Raw genomic sequence first — 17223 nt, 5'->3', positions numbered from 1 at the left:
TGCCCGAACAGTGGTGCAGCCCCCGCGTGGGACACGACTCAGCAGTGAGAAGGACAGGTGACTGCTACGCGCCACGACCCGGGTGAGTCTCCGGAGAGTTAAACTGAATGAGAAAAAGGCAACCCCAGCGACTCTGTGCTGTCGGATTCCATTTATAGGATGTTCTCGAGACGACATGAGTGCAGAAATGGAGGACAGAGTAAGGTCAGGGCGTAGGAGGCAGGGATGAGGTGGAAGGGAGGTGGGCGTGAGTTTGAAGGGGCCACAGGAGGGGGTGCCCGTGGTGGCAGAATGTTCTGTATCTTGCCTGTGTCAGTTCGAGGATTCTGGTGTGACATTGCACTGTGGTTTTGCAGGACATCACCACTGGGAGAGGTCGGGTAAAGAGTACACGAGATTCTTCCATATTCGTTCTTACAACTGCATGTAAAGCTACAGTTATTTTGAAATAAAAAGTTTAATTATGAGAAAGATGCTAGTTGTGAAGCACTTCGTTGGTTTCGTTATCCATTGGAAAACTCTTCTAGAGAATTTAAATGTGAACTTTTTTGCTGTTTAAAAAATTATTCATGTTCTTGTAAAACACGTTATATGCACATTGTAAAGAAATCAAATGATGCAGAAAAACACACAGATAAATCACCCAAAACTCGTCCTTCGAAAATTACCATAAAGGTAAATTTTTAAAATACAGTAGTGTTTCCTTTGTGATACATTAATTTGTTCTTTCCTTCCGAAGACTGTCATGGCAGTGCTTGTCCTCATTTTGGCATCAGGAATCCAAAGCTTGGAGAATTCGGGTGTCTTGATCAAGGTCAGGTACTGAGTTAGTGTCCAGAAGCAGAACCAGCCCTAGGCGTTGTTAATACCTTGCCTGGGGCCTGCCCTGCCTCAGTCCTCTCCCTTGTCCCCCAGCGTGGTCCTCTGGCCACTCTGACCACTGTCACCCGGAAACTTGTTGGAAATGCACGTTGTCACGCCCCCGCCTTTGGAATCAGAACTTTTTGTGTGGTAAGCCCTCCGAATGATTCTTATGATGCTCTGGAGGGTGGAAGGTGCTGTGCCATCACCGTGATGCGTGGATGGGGCACCTTGAAAACCAGGAAATTTGGGCACGCATCAGCCACTGTTTCTGCTGTTCCCTCGCAGTCCTCGTGTCTGTCTTAATTCACGGATTGCCTGCTCATTTGTGCCACATGCCTGCCCTGTTCACTTGGAGCTTCGGGGTATTTAGCGGGGCCCTACAGCGTCTGACCGAGCATCTGGCACATTCGGGCACTCAGCTAGCTGAGTAATGAGTAAAGTAAATGAGGTAATGAGTCTGTGAACGGAGCACAGTTATGGATGACTGCCTGGTTTCTGTTCCCGCCTCCAGGATCCAGACACTAGCGACCCAGTGGTCATATCCACCCGGCTTCCTTTACTTTCCTTCCTCCTGTTGTCTCTTCCATAGACATCCCCCCACGTGTGTAGTCTGTGCTAGACTCTGGAAATCCAGGATGGTTCAGCGATCCTCACCTTGGGTTGCTCATGCTTCTCAAATGAAGCATAAGCACGTTTCTCTTCCAAGCCTGCTTCTCCTGCCCTGTTTTTACTTGGGTAATGACATCCTTACTCATCAGTCCTTTGGACTAGAAGCCCCCTCCTTGTTCCCCTCCCTCCCTCCGGCTGTCTAACTGGACTTTATGCACATTGCTCTCTAGGGCATGTCTGCTGCGTCCAGTCTCAACCTCACAGCCCCGGCTCAGCGCCCCGGCCTGTTGCAGTTGAGCAGGTACAGGAGCCCATGTCATTCCCTCTGACTGGTCAGAGAGCACCTCGTGCACGTCCTTCCAAAGTGCAGATGGACTGTGTTGTACTGTGTAACCTTCCTGAGTAAGCAAGTGCTCTCCATCGGAAGCTGGTCCCCCCTTGTCCCCGGCATGGTGAGGGCTCTGGGGACAGACCCGCTTTCTGCACTCTTGAGAGCCGGCGAGCGTCCCCCAGAGGGACCGTGTGGGATGTTGGCAAGTTCTGGAATCCAGAGGCCTCGTGCCCCGGGTCTAACACTAGCTGGGTATCCTTGGGAAAGTCACTGAGTTGCTGTGAGTTTTGGTGTCACCATCTAGACAGTGGGTATAATGAAATATACTCGACATATCACACAAGGTTGCTGAGAGGCACAGATGCAGTGCACGGTGGAGAGGCTTTGCCGTCCGTAAAGCATCACGGACACGGGGAGTGATGCTGTGTGAGCAGCACTTCGGGAATAATTGTATGAAACTCTTTAAAGCACGTCTGTGGTTCTGGCTGGTGACAGCAGTGAGCACGTGTGTTATACATCCTATGTCATGGGGTGGGGGGGTTCTGTTTTATTGCTGAGTTAGAGATGCCCCAGGCCACCCGGCCCCATACGTTGGCCTGGAGAGAGGAGGCTCTTCCCTGCCTACATTTGGTGGCATGGTCTGAGTGCTTTAGGGCAGACATGTGCAGTGAGAGGTAGAGAAGAAAGCTGTCCTCACCACTAGCTAGCCAGTCCGCATGCCCCGGGGGAGGAATGGAGGGGAGTCACTCCGTGGTCACTTGCCAAAGCCTGTCCTGACCCATCTGCCCACAGAAGTGACCAGCAGGACAAGCACTAGATCTGCTAGAGACAGATGGACTGCCTTAGCCCCGTACACTTGTGGCCTTCAGGGCCTCAGAACAGCCCGCGACAGCTGCCAGGACAGGATAGCCGTCTGGGGGACGCCGGGTCAGCCAGGGGCAGGAGGCACCCCAAGGAGGAAGGGCGTTCCCCGTGCTGCCGTCTGGGAGCATCACCGAGGGGGCATTGAGGCCTCTCTGTGCTGCAGTCAGCTTCGTCCGTGACATGGCGGCCGACAGCAAACGGGTCGGTGATGGTTAGACGTAACGCGTGTGGCATCTGAGGGGGCTGCAGTCAACGGAAGCTGAAAGTGGGTGGGGTGAGTAGCATGGAAAGTGCTTCACGTGTCTGTGGAATGAATGCATGAGTGGGTGGACAAGGGAGCCACCGCCCATGGCACTCCTGATCCTGTCCCCTCGGCTGTCGCCTGGATTCTGCGCCCAGTGCACCTGGTCGGACCATCGCTGCGCTCTCTGCTCCCACTTTTGATTCTAAGGAATGGGAAAAGGAACTTTGGTTTCTTACCTGGTTGGTGGCAGAAATCCCATTTATCACTGTTAGAACCTGGAGCCTGCAGGGACCCCTGCATGTTGTGCTTTACCTCTCATCTGCTGGTAGCCAGACCTTTTCTGTTTCCATTCCTGAGAAAGTGGTAGCTGAGCCCTCCTTCTGGGGGAGGGTGCACGTGGACTGTGGCAAACGGCCAAGACCTGAATATCTCATTTCTGCAGGCTTCTTGTGGCTCAGAGTTAATCTTCCGGCTACTGACAGGGAGGATAAAGGAAGTTGTTTGTACGTAAACTTATACAAGAACATTTTTTTCACCGGGGGTTTATTTGGTTTGAACTGGAATAAATCTCTGACCTTAGTTTATCCTAAAAGCAGAGAAAACTGTAAATACTTTTTTTTTCGGGGGGCAGGTGGTCACTCCTCTTACCTAAGCTGGACCCCTAGTGCTTAGAGTCCCAGTGAGCGTTTGGCTAACTGGGCTGAAGGGTGTGAGCATCTGGAGCAGCGGTTCCTAACCCTGGCTGCGTCCAGGGCCAGGTGGGGGGCTCTGGGAAAATCAGGCATGCTCACTCCACACCAGTTCAAATAGGATCTCCAGGAATGGAACCTGGGCATCTGTAGGTTTGAGAAACCGCCCAGGTGATTCTAATGGACGGTGAAGGTTGCGAACCGGAGTCCAAGGTGAGTGGGAGTTCTAGCACGAGAACCTCCTGCTTTCACCAGCTTACGATGGCTTTGGGTGCTGCGGGGCAGGAGGTTCTTGTGCTTAAAGAATATCGTGCCAATAATGCCACATCCTGCGAATGTCTGTCCTTTCTTCAGTTTATTCAGTGTCTACCCATTCTACTTTTTCTTCACGGAATCATTTGGCGGTTAGTTGTGCAGAGTGACAGCAAGTCTGGTTTGACTGGCACAAGATGATCTTGGGTTTGAAGTGCTCTGTTGGTATTTCTTGTAGCCGGTTGTACGGGCTCTCCGCCGGACAGCTTGTAAATACCACCGCTTCGTGCAGGGCTGTGGAGGCGGGCTGCCTGGGTTTTGCCAACTGTGTAATTTGAGGCAAGTATTAAAACTTGTGTAAACCTCGCTTTCTTCATCTGTGAAATGGGATGAGAGGGGTCATTGTCATTTCCCAGGATTGTCCTGAGGTTTAAATACAAACGTGTCTATAAAGCGTGTAGCTTGAAGCCTGTTCCTAGCACATGGTAAGCGCTCAGTAATTTTCATAATTTTCTTAGTGGAAATACTCAGAGCTCATAAATTGGCCAAAGATAATTCATCTTTAGCCCTTGAATCAAAGATTTCTTCGGTTTGAACCAGTAGGGTTAATTCATCACTTGAATATCAGCCTCTAGAGTACCTTGAATTTCAAGCCAGTGTAGCCAGGGGATTTCCTAATTGGAGCATTGCCCCTAAAAAAGCTGGTTTCGATCTGTATTCACGCACAGTCCTGGAGCTTTGTTTGTTCCTTTGGTTTCTTCTCCTGAACCCGGCTCTGCAGTGACGTCTGGCACGCAGGGGGTCGTCACATTGCGGCTTCGTTAGCCGCCGAGGGAACGCGATCGCACACTGTAGGAAGTGTGTGTTATCTGCACGCCAGCCGGACCAAGTGAGTGCATCCCTCAGTGGCCAGGGCTCATTCTTCTCAGCTATTCCACCAAACCTCGTCCCGTCTTCCTCTGCTTCCTGTCCGACTCCAAGCTCTATCTGAACAAGGACTCTGGTTCCAGGCACTGCGAGGCCATCTGCGCTCGGCAATGTCCAGCATGTATTAGGTGCTCATTAAATACTTAGCAGGTGAAATCTAGGAGAACACAGAATAAATCTAAAAGTTAAGGTTTAAGCTGTGTGGTACGAAATCTGCATCAACAAAACTTAGTAAATCAGTTTTGTTAATGAAAGTTTAAAATGTTCGAGCAGTTACCTTAGTTCATTCATCGCTTAGTGGGTGTCTTATAGGCTGGGCTTTGGGGATAGAGAGGTGATTATAGCTGATCCCCGCTCTCATGGATGTGCGGTCTAGGGCGGTGGATGCACAGGCGGCTACAGGGTAAATAGGGTGAGTATTATGATGAGGGGGTACACTGTGTGCACTTGGACCACAGAGCAGTTTGTGCTTTATGAATACAGGTAGCAAGTTGAAATGCAGCCGAAATGACTCTTTACATATTCAGGCTTGCGCAGTTGGAAGTGCCTACAGAAGTGCTAAGTAAACTCTTGAATGGCCGTAGTGTGGATCGGTGGCTTTTCCTGGGCTGTCTTTATCTTCCTTCCCAGAGCAGCTTTGCTGCAGGAGTTCGGGGCCCGAGGTTGGGCCAGTGGGTTTTGGCTTTGGCTCTCCTGTTCTGCCATTTTCTGGGTGTTGGGGTGCTGCACTGTGGGTTGGGTTAGATGATGCTTGTGGCCTCTTTTAGTTCTGACTTCAAGACTCATCATCTCAACCGATCTTCCTGGGGAGTGGAGAAAGAACATGGCAACTGAGGAGTTGTTTACCTGCATTTACTGGGACTTTGCAGCGTGATTTTGGGGAACGCCCCGGGAGAAGTGTTGGTGGTCCGTCTGATGCTCCGCTGTGAGGAGCACGCAGGTGTGTCATTTTCCGTGGTGTTGTAAAAGCTTGGGTGAGGTCAGAGCATCAGTGGAGTCAGTCGGAAGGAGGCAGAGGACTGAGCACTACGGGTGATAGTGGATGCATTTGAAGCGGAATTCACTGAATCTCTTCTGTGAATACATTTTTTGGGGATTCCAGCTTCATGTGATTTCTATGGTTTAAGCCTGGGATACTTAGTATCATCATGTGACACTGAACGCTCTTTGGCCTCTGCTGTAGTACAGACACCAGCTTCTGAGTTTAGCGGGGGACAACTCCCCAGGTGGCTTAGCTGTGCTGAGAGTTGGGATGACCTCAGACCCATCCGAGAAAGTGTGGTCTCATACGTCGGTTTGGTTCTCTCTCTCAGAGAGCTTTCAGACCCCTCGGAGGAGTGATACAACTCAAGCCCTGGGCTCTGGGGTTGCCCAGCTAGATCACCCGCACTCATGGTGCACTTGGTCAGGAGAACCTGGGAGGAACTCAGTTTTACGTGGCTGTTATCAATGGTGGTAATGACTTCTCACATTTGTGTTTTGCTTCATGGTTCACAAAGAAGTTTAAAATCCATGGTCTCATTTTATTCTCTCAGCAGTTCTGTGCAAAAGGTGGGTGGGTTTTCACATCTCTTGTCTTTCTGGTGATTTTACTGGGGCTCCCAGAAGATCAGGGACTTAACCAAGGGCTCTCAGGTATGGCATGGTGACCTTAGTTAGTAATACTGTTTTGTATATTTGAGAGCTGCTAAGAGAGTAGATCTTAAAAGATCTCATTACAAGGAAAGGAGATCTTGTGACTGTGTGGTAAGGGATGTTGACTAGATTTATTGTGGTGATCATCGGCGATACATACAAATATCAGATCATTATGTTATACACCCAAAACTCACATAATGTAGTGTGTCAATTACACCTCAATTTAAAAAATAAAAAATAAAGAAGGGGCTTAACCAAGGTCACACACCGAATTAGGGTGGCCCTGTATCTTCCTCGCCGCTCCACCAGGGCTCCACGCTCTGGTTGGGACAGTGCTACGTTTAGTCTCCTCTAAACCCCTCACCCATTTGGGGAGGAGTTCTTGGGGGGCATTCTGTTCAGTTTGGAGGCTTTAGATATCCCACCCTCTATTCCTGCCTCCAGATGCCCGGACGTCCCTGAAGCCCCCGGTCGCCCCTGTGCTTGGGGGCCTCCTCCGCCTCCGCGTGGTACGTTTCTTAACCCCTGTGAATGAGCTCTCACGCTACAGGGACTGTGTCTGCCTGGCCCCCACACTCTGAGCTTCACTTACTGTTCAGATCTGATCGCTTCCTTCTAGAAATGGGATGTGCTATGTGTGCTAGGTTCTTTTTTTTTTTTTTTAAATTCAAGCTAGTTAGAGCCATGGCTGAAATAGGTAATAGCAATGAGTGTGCTACTTTAAGACTGTGGCTGGGTGGCCTCCTTTCCCCGTGTGAGCTCCTCGAAGGTGTGGCCATGTCGTGTCCCTCCGTGTTGTCACCACAGTGGCTGACTTGGCATCGGGGCCATGGAAATTCAAGTAAGGCCAGCAGAGGTATTGCGTCTGGAAAACGACAAGCAAGCTAAAGGAATTTTTACTTAAGATGTTTGCAAAAGAATATTTTAGAGAGTTGACCTGTTTCTCAGTTGGAGTTTAATTTCAGCTCAGAAAGCAGCTGGGTGCCTGAGGGCTTTGGGGTTTCACTGTGTGACAGATGAATTTAATTGTTGTTGTATGACTGTATTATCCTTTTGTGGCTTTCGTGGACCTTTCTCCCAAATGGAAACACCATAGATTTTTCTATGAAAGTCACACTTGCTTTTTGAGAAGCGTAACAGTAATTTTGTGGAATGATCTCCTGTTCGTTTAACCCCAAAGATTACCTGCTGAGAAGCAAACACTCTGCTTTTGGCTCCGGGGAATGCAGTCTGGTTTCTGCCTCCGCGGCCGAAGGGCAGCGAAGCAATTCTCAAAGCCAGAGAACAAGATGCGTGTGTGCATCGTGGAAATTCTCGAATGCTATTTCAAGTCTCTACGTTGGGATTTCTGTCGAATTTTAGGAGCTAAGCGGGTATGTGCACGTTACGGTGTGGAGGGAGAAGAGCGGTGTTAACAAAGGGACACTCTGCTTCGGTCTGCTTTCTCCCCACCGACTGGCTCTCGGACTGCGACCAGGCCTCACAGGGTCACTGAATGCCCTGCCTTCTCTGTTCGGCTTCTGTCGAAGGGTTTTTGCCAGTGAGCTGGTATATGTGAAGGTGCTTTGTGCTTTTAAATTTTGGAAAATTTCAAGCCTGTATGTGTTTTGGAAACATATGTAATTATTTTGGAAATATGTTTAATGTAGTCATTTACTGGGTATTTGGCACACTTTTAATACTGCCCAGATGTAGCATCTAAAACCTTCATTTCCTGGGAATACCCCTGGAATAAAGTTCACTAGACTTGCTGAGGGGGAGATAGGAGTATTTGGTCAGGGAGAATTTTGCTCATCTTGCATGAACAGGTTAGGGTCTCGTTTACATCCTCTCAAAGCCCCTAAAATTTATATATTTATCTTATAAAAATTATCTCCACAGTTTAAGTATTTTCTGTGGCCAAACATGGTTCTGAGAATGTCACAGACATGAAATCATTAAATTCTCATTACAGCCCCAGGAGGATTGTGATGCTACTCTTTGGATCCTTATCGTACAGATAAGGAAACTGAGGCCCAGGGAAACTGAAGCAACTTGCCCGAGGTCACAGAGCTCTCGCGTGGTAGTTCTGGGGTTGCAAGCCAAGTCTCAGTCCCAGAGGCCTTCTCAGACCCCCTGCTAGAAGGCTGCCTCCTGTCACCCCCATACCTTACTCACGATCTCTTCTTCGAGTGAGCCGCACGCCCTCTGAGCTCTATGGGCCTATGTCTGTCTTATTTACCGCCGTATTGCCCGGGCCTGAGCCTGCACATAGTAGGCATTTGTGGAATGATGATGTGAGGGGTTTCTGATATTAGCATCTTATCATTAAAATTCTTGTACATCTGTTTTCTCACCTGACCCTTAGAATTGTGAGGCAGGCCGTGTTTCCCTCCGCTTTTACCATAAGGAAATGATGTCGTAGAGTCAGGGATTGAGTTCTGGGTCATGTATCTCCAGTTCATACATGTTTTGTTTTGTTTTTACCTTTTAGATTCTTCTGAAATTCTTTCTTTGGTGAAGATCATCAGAAGGAAGCACAGGTAAGAAGATTTCATGATCTTCCAATTCAGTGGCATTAAAAGAAATTAAACTGTCTCAGCAAGAGCCATTACACTGTCTGCTGGGGGTGCTCGGAATAGAGGTCTTTGCATTAAAACCAAGATAGTGCCTGCTTATATCCATGTCAGAGATGAAGTCTGACGATCTGGCTTGTTTGGTTGGGGGAAAAGCTGGAAATCCTGAGGACATAGGTGGAGTTTTCATCCCTGCTCTTCACCCAGGACCGCCCATCCCACAGTGGCTCTCTGGCATCCTCGCCAGCCCCGCTGAGCTCTCTCCCTGGCCTGTCTTCTTATGGCATTTGTGAATATTAGAATTCCCCTGTGTCGGGCGCCTGGGTCGCTCAGATGGTTAGGCATCTGCCTTCAGCTCAGGTCATGATCCCAGCGTCCTGGGATCGAGTCCCACATCGGGCTCCCGGCTCGGCAGGGAGCCTGCTTCTCCCTCTGACCCTCTCCCCTCTCATGCTGTTTCTCTCTCGCTTGCTCTCTAAAAAAATAAATAAAATCTTTAAAAAAAAAAAAAAAGAATTCCCTTGTGTCTAATCTGAAAATTGTCATCATGCAAAACAGAGCTTTTAGGAGCGTGTGACACACCTCCCCACTCGTAAAGGAAATACATGTTCATTGGGGAGCGTTTGGAAATAAGAGAGGATAGAGAAGAAAATAAGTCTCACCAGCAGACATCAGCACTATGAACGTTTTGGCCTCGTGCAGAAAAGTGTTACCACGGCAGGCCAGAGACTGCCATCCTCTGGGAGGCCTGCTTGCAAGCTTGGCCCTTGGCTGGTGTCTGGAACTTTGATGTGGGGACGGTTCCCACCACCCTGACTGGTGAGAGCGGCTCGCCGAGCCTGAGCTCTTTGTGCAGACAGCACGGTTCGTGCCGGCACACCCGAGTTCCTCCCGGAGCCTGACTAAGGGGGCCCATGTGTCCAGTCCCCAGTGAAAACCCTGATGCGGGGTCTCTAACGGACTTCCTGGTGACAGCGCTTCACATGTGCTGTCCTGCGTAACTGCGAGGGAGAGGACCCCGCAGGTCCCCAGCTGGTGTCCTCCGCTCCCTATGCCTTTCCTGCTGCTGCCTGTGCTTTGTTTCTTCTCGCCGCGATAAGTCTAGCTCCGAGTCTGCCTGTGTGCTGAGTCCTCCTGGCCAGCATCGAACCTCGGGGCTGGGGCTGGGGCAAGGTCTTGGAGACCCTTGACTAAGGCCTATTCCTTTTCTTTTTCTCAGCATAGATTTTTTTCTTTTTTTTTTAGTAAAATGGGTGTTACATCTGTCTGAGATCTCTTTTTTATTCCACAAATATAAATGAGCATTTTGTCACATCATGAAATACTCTTTCAAAACACGATTTATACTTAAATTATACCTGAAATGTTTATGTAATGTTGGATGTTTGGGTTTTATAGTTTATAGTGCTATTGTGGGTAACGAAGACCCTTGTTTGCAGAACTCAGTGTGCATGTCAGCGCAGGTTGTTCTTGGGGTGGGGTGACAGAGGGTATGGTGGTGTGGCTGATCTTGGCAGACGCCTTCAGCTCTCCTTCAGAGAGGTGGTTTCCATTGGTACGGTTCAGCCGTGCTCAAGGCAGCCGCCTCACCGAGTCCTCACCAATACTGAGTATTACCAGTCAAAGCAATTTGCCAATTGGATAAATAATAGATGGTATCATTTTAATTTGCATTTATAAAAAAGATTTATTTGTTTATTTGAGAGAGAGAACACGCGCAGAGTGAGAGAGAGCAGGAGCAGGGTGGGGGAGAGGCAGAGGGAGAAGCAGGCTCCCTGCTTGGTGGGACTTGATCCCAGGACCTTGGGATCATGACCTGAGCTGAAGGCAGACGCTTAACTGACTGAGCCACCCAGGTGCCCCTTAATTTGCATTTTTCATTATTAGTGAGGTTTGAGTGATTGATTTTCTTTTCTGACTTGCCTGCTCATGTCTTTTGGATTGACAGTTTCCCATCCTTTGCCCAGATATTTTGTGACTATTCTGGGCCGGGATAATGACCTCCCAGGGCAAAGCCTTGTATCCTCACTCTGCCATACCCACCCCAGGCCTCTGGCATGGTGTGCATTGAAGAAGTGGGCTTTCCTTACGGCGGGAAGCATGACATCCGTTGCCCATTGATGAGGTGCATCCTTAAAAGAAGGCCCCGATGTGTGTGCTGGAATCGATATGCACCATGGGAAGGATGCCACGGCATCCCACGGAGGATGGGGATAGCAGCAGCTATTTCTGTGGGGGAGAGTGGCAATGAGGGGCCTCTGTTTGTTTATCACTCTCCGTAATGGTATGAATATCTCCACCAGGACGTATCCATGTCTTTCTCATGAAATAGAAAAAGACTCAGAATGTGAAAACCTTAATAAGCCAACTAACCCCATGTGATTGCAAAAGCAACACGGGATGGTCGTGGGGACACAAAGGCACAGAAGGATTCTGTCCCTGTGTGCCGAGTCCCTGCTCGAGGAGGAATCGATCACGTGGCATGTTCGTGTCTACCACGACGACTGCCAGTTCTTTCCGGCTGCTGGCCGAAAACACGGCTGCACGTGGGACAGGGCGGGGAAGGGGAGCCGGCAGCCAGGAGCTGTGTTTGTGTGACAAGCTGACCCTTCACCTTGACTGTTTAGAGGAGGTGGCAGGGAAGGTGTCTCACGGAGGAGGGGCGTGCAATCGCTACGCCCGCTCAAGGCCCTGGGGGGGTTCCGTGGTGATGTAGACAGTATCTCACTTGTGTGTGCGCAAGGCTCCTTGTTTGCACACCCATGGCAGCGCTCTGGACGGCTGGGTAACATGCTGATAGCACTGGTTGCCCCAGAGGAGGGGCTGGATCGGGGGTTAGAGTGGAGGGAGAGTTTCCCTGTTTGGCATAAATCTGAGTTCATTTTATTATTTATTGCATCGTTTTATTACTTAGTGCATCTTTTTTTTTTTAGATTTTATTTATTCATTTGAGACACAGAGTTAGAGAGAGAGCATGAGCAGGGGGAGAGGCAGAGGCAGAGGGAGAAGCAGGCTCCCCGCCGAGCCAGGAGCCCGATGCGGGGCTCGATCCCAGGACCCTGGGATCACGACCCGAGCCGAAGGCAGACGCTCAACCATCTGAGCCACCCAGGCGCCCCTATTTAGTGCATCTTAATTATGTTTACACTTTAATAACATTTGTAACGGCAGCGATATTTACTTTTGAAAATTTGAAAAAAATGCGAAATAACCTGTGACCGTGGACTAGCTAGCTATTCAGCCTTTCCGTGCCTCGGTTGCGGAGTGGTATGGTACCGATCTTATGCGGTTGTCCCAAGAGTTCAGTGAGATAAAACTCAGAGCCCGGCACCTTCCGAGTGCATAATAAATGCTATTATTTCAACATTTTAGAAGAAAGAGAATACTAACAGGTCATCATGGTTTCTGTCGTGTAAATACCTCCGGGCTGTTGTAGAAAGAACCTGAATTCAGCTCCTTGTAAACAGTGTGATGGAAAAGCATAATTTGGGCATCAAGAGACTCCGGCTGTGAATGGGGCTCTCTGATTAGCATGCCGTCCCAGCAGCTCCTTGTTCCTCCCGTGTGTGATGGGAGCCATAGCACGTTCCTGTTGCAGGGCCGTGGGAGCCTTCCAGGGCCTGCAGCAAACTGGGAAGCGGGGGGCGATGGGGAGGGGCAGGCGGATGTGGGAGCAGAATGCTTCCAGAGAACCCAGTGCGGTCTGTCCTGTGCGGAGAGAAGGCTCCTCCTCTGTTCCTTACCACCTTCAAGGAAAGCAGGCCGGCGGAGGAATCCACCCCTCGGACGGCCCGACAGCCCCACTGTGCGGTGTGTGCTTGTGGATTTGGCCCCATTGTCATGGCTGCAGCGGCAGAAGGGACAGCTCGCCTCGATTTGCATATCTGGGGGTGTGTGCTATTTATAAACAGAAAAGGCGTGGAAGACTGTTTGTGGCAAGCTGGCAAATCTGGCAAAACGGATAGTTCCGTGAGCACGGTTTGCACGAGCGCGGGCCCCGAGCATCCACATAAACAGACACATTTGCCCGTATTTAAGAGTCCCTCTTAAAAACAGTCAGCCGTCGGCCATATGGTTGATCAGCTTTTCCTTGAAATGCAGCGGGTTTGGTGCCCAGACGTCTGAAATCTGAAACCATCTTAAAACAGTTTTATGCCCCCTCCCTCTTTATTTCCATTATGAAGAGAGAAGAATGGAGGGAGGACAGTGTCACTTTACAGTGGCTCTCGTCACTGTCCTCTTCCCTGCTGACCTGGCACAATGTCAGCATCACGGCAGGCCGGGTGGAGATGTTCTTTCTCCCCTCCTCCGCGGCACGCTTCCGTACGGCATCTGTCACTCCCTAGCGTTCGGTTTGTCCGTGCGCACCAGCACACACATGGGCTCCCCGAAGGCCGGGTTATTGTCTCGAGTCGCTGCTCCGCCCCCCGCCCCGGCACAGCGATTAGTATTTGCTGAGTGAACGGGCGGGGTGAGACGGCCGTGTCATGAAAAATGCTTGTGGAAAAAGCTGCGTGAGCAGGGAGTGGGGGACTGTAGGCGGGGAGGCCACATGGGTCCCTGCGGGATGACTCATCGGCCCAAATACTTAACCTGGAAGAAGGTGCGGGTCTTGAGTAGAAATGTGCAGACCACTTCCTCGGGAAATCAGCAGGTGGTCACAGCGTTACACACAGGTGAGCAACGCTGCCCCGTGTGTGTGTGTGTGTGTGTGTGTGCGCACGCGTGTGCCGAGGGCTTTTATCCTGGTGCAGGTAGAATATAGAGCCCGAGGCACAAGAAAGCGAGCTGCCCAGCATCACCTGGGTGGAGTGGGACCAGAGCCTACCTGTGTCCTTCCCAGAGCCTTTCAACTGCTCACCTCACCACCCTCTCTCCTGCTCACACCGTCTTCCTCGACTCTGAATATGCAGGAACGGGGGAGAAAATGTACCCCAGCGCCACAGGCACAGAGAAAAACCCGGCAGCTTAAAATCATATTGACACGTCTTCTACTGAGAGCAAGTGGTGATTTTTTACAATACCTTTAAATTTCACAGTACCTTACATTTTCTCATACGTTCGATAAAACAAGACAATCGAATGAGTTTGGGGAATGGCGACTTTAGAAGAGGGGGATGAAAAAGGGGGAAAATAGAGAATTGCAATTTTTACTTTATTCTCAGCCTAGCATTTAAGCGCTTTGGACTCTTATCCGTGCTACAGCTTGAGCCCTTATGTGGCCGGTCAGTACCCATCATGGTAGAAGAGCATCGCAGGCGCCGACTCTAACGGTGGTCTGGTTAATTTTAAATTCAAATGACAGAAGCAGCAGATGGCGAGGTGGGGTAAGTATTTAGATGCTTGGCCGTTGACAGCCCTTTGCTTCCACGCATTACATCAGCACCTGGGACTGGCTGGGCCCGCAGAGGACTGATTACGATCTGTCCCCTCGCCAGCTGGGCTCTTTATCACGCCGGGCCCAGAAGGATTGCCCTCCTACAGTCAGTGAAGATGGACTGCTGATGGTTTTGGAATCATGAAGGGTTATTCGCACCATCCAAAATTCTGAAGCAGAGCTACCAACAGGCTGTCTTCTGTTTGTATTTCAGGTCTTTCAAATCTGTATCTCAAGTCTACGTGAGCTAATTAAGGTTTTCGTCAATAGATAACTGAATATATTATTGATTGATGTGCAGAAGAGGTGTATCCCACGGCATAGCCCCTGGCACTTTGTTTGCACAAGGATGGGGGCCTTAGAATGTAACCTGGATCTTCTAAATGATCACCTAAACGTGAATTCTTTCTAAATGATTATTACTTTCTAAATGATTTTCCAAATGAGTGACACGGAACACCAGAGCGTATACTTATTAGAGAGATCCCCTTTTATTTTGTCTGAATTCGGATTTTACATCAGTATTTAGAAATGCAGCCAAAGAACTGGCCCAGCCCCTCCCTCCTCCCTTTATAAAATCCAAAGATGCTTCCAGGGAGGGCGTGCTCCCTACCTTTCTCCTCACAGGCTGCGCACCTGTCCTCCTGCCTACCTTCTCTACTTGTCCCACCTCCTCTGGGCTTTCTGCAGAGGGAGTGGCCCCCGCCTCGGCTTTCCCGAGGCTGCATGGGACCGTGGCCAGAAGAGAGGGGTCACTGCCTGCTGTCCCATAGGGGGTTAATCTTGCCCGTGCTACGGTCCGGTCATCGAGCGGCACCAAAAGCATATAGTTCTGCAAAACCAGATGTCAAAATGATGGCAGGACCGATCTCTTCGTCAGGATGCTCGGTGTGTTTTGATCGGGGGTGGAAAGCCATGGAAAAATATGTGATTCCTAAAATTTGGGGTCAGAGGGAAGTCAGGGACTCTATGTGGAGTGACAGCGGAGCAGGGAGGTGAAGTTGTAACAGGCACCGATGGACGCAGGCTGCCTCCCGCGTGTGACTTAGGAACTCGCCTTGCAGTCGTGTTTCAGCTCCCACCGTGATGTTCTTCCTCTTCCATGACGATGTTGCTCCTCGGACCGGAGGCCTGCGGCCGCTTGCAACACAGAAGTGTCCTTGCGGCAGAGAGCGCTGTCGGCTACAGCGCTGGGGCAGGGAAGTCATGGCCCCTGGGCGAGGCCACCCCTCACTGCCGCTCCCCAGCCGAGCCCTTCCTCGACCACCCCCTCTGACCTGGAGGTCCCGCTTCCTCCAGTGCCTGCCTAGGTTTGTCCCGCCCTTCTTGTCTGCTGTCGGTGCATCACCGCGGTGTCGCTCGGCGGCGGCACGCCCGCATCCACACGTGGCCCGGTGTCTGCATTTCTGAGGTTTTCACTTGGGCCATTTTAAAAGCTGTTCTTATGGTTTCTTGTGGGTTGCGAGACATGCTCTCGGAGGCAAATTCCGTGCGGTGTGTTGACGTGTGTTTATTTTGCAGGGCTAGCTGGGTTGGAGCCCACGTAGAGCGAGCAGGTGGGGGGCAGGGCGGGGCCGCCAGTGCACTCTCCCGCTTGTTCGGGGTGTCCTGGCTTTCTGGCATCGACATGTGGCCAGCAGCACGTGGGTCTCCTGAGATCGTTCTTTTAGCATACGATCCGAGGCTGCGGAAAAGAGTGGCCAAATCTGGCCCAGAGATACCCTGGAAGGACAGTTTGTTAAGTAACCTGGAATGGAGACGGTTTGCACGGGCAGCGTGGGAAGCGCCCCGGTGTGTGGCGTGTTATTTACGGCCCCGCCTGGCGGCACTACAGATTTCTGGAGGATTCCGGCATAACTGGGAGCACCGAGGATGGCATTCATGAGGGCTGTAGGCAGTCAGGATTCATTCTGTGTTCATTTGATAGCGGCAGCTTTATTTTTGGCCACGTGTGAAGGTCAGATGTTCTCCTGGCAGGGCTATTAGAGGTGTTTGCTAGGGCTCAGATGTGAGGGAGCGATGTGTGTTTGAATCCGTTTAAACCATGAGTAAGCGAAACACAGCCAGGTGCTGCCGGCCACATTGTTTATTAATCATGGTTCCGCCTCCCGGTCAGACTCTTGATGAGGTTCCCTTGAGCCTTCCTGCGTGTGTGCACACACCACCCACACTCACACCCCCTCCCACCCATCCATACACACGTTTGCTTTCAGAGCCCCAGCTTTATTTGCCATGTCTGCTTCCAGCACTTTCCCAGCCCACTGCCCCTTCTGTTTTACTCCCCAGACACCTGTTGTCCCCAGTCAGCCTGTCTTCCTCATTCCTGGTGTTGGAGCCTCCTGGGGCTGGGAGGCACCCTCACAATTTCCAGGGTTTTCCAAACCTTGTTTTATCAGGCCCTGGGGATGGCGGAGAGGCTGAGGCTTATGGGCTTGATGATGACGGGATTTTCTCCAGCACAGGCAACTTGGAGTGTGCTTAGTGGTAAAGAATGCTTTGACTTCCACCCTTCTCAGCGAAGGATGGTTTGTGAACCTAGCCTCGCCTCCAACAGGAAAAGTGTGACTTGCAGATCATCTCGTTTTGTGTTATTGAGTGTTGACAGACAAGCTGTTCTTGAGCTGCTCTTTCCCTCAGCCATGGTTTATGGAGCAGGGTATGTATGTGAGCTGTAGCAGCTTCTCCTCTGGCCCCTGGGACTAGCCCCGCGGGGAGCCATCCCTAGGGTGGCCTGGGGCAGATGGATGTGCAGAACTAGCAGCGTTTCGAGAGTGCTGTAATGGGGTGCCTGCAAGGTGCGGGGCTGACCTCCTGTGCCTCCTCCCCGAGCAGCTCGTTCTGGTCGCTCTGCTTCCCTGCCAGAGCACTCGCCA

General features: G+C 50.7%; 1 protein-coding gene across 4 annotated transcripts in view; it reads left to right on the top strand.

Annotated features, from left to right (window-relative positions):
* The window catches only part of AFAP1 (actin filament associated protein 1), a 141019-nt gene that overhangs the window by 21599 nt on the left and 102197 nt on the right, over positions 1 to 17223 (top strand). For 3 of the 4 annotated variants that reach the window (XM_031030999.2, XM_081812688.1, XM_006736086.3), the window contains exon 2: positions 8892 to 8940. The gene's annotated coding sequence lies outside the window, so the exon portion shown is untranslated. Of the gene's footprint in view, positions 1 to 5547; positions 5721 to 8891; positions 8941 to 17223 lie in introns of all 4 variants that reach the window. The other variant, XM_081812687.1, reaches the window with a different exon arrangement.

Source organism: Leptonychotes weddellii, chromosome 2 (assembly GCF_054177405.1).
Source record: "Leptonychotes weddellii isolate Sample4059 chromosome 2, ASM5417740v2, whole genome shotgun sequence".
Taxonomy (NCBI): domain Eukaryota; kingdom Metazoa; phylum Chordata; class Mammalia; order Carnivora; family Phocidae; genus Leptonychotes; species Leptonychotes weddellii.
This window is presented reverse-complemented; position numbering and strand designations above follow the sequence as displayed.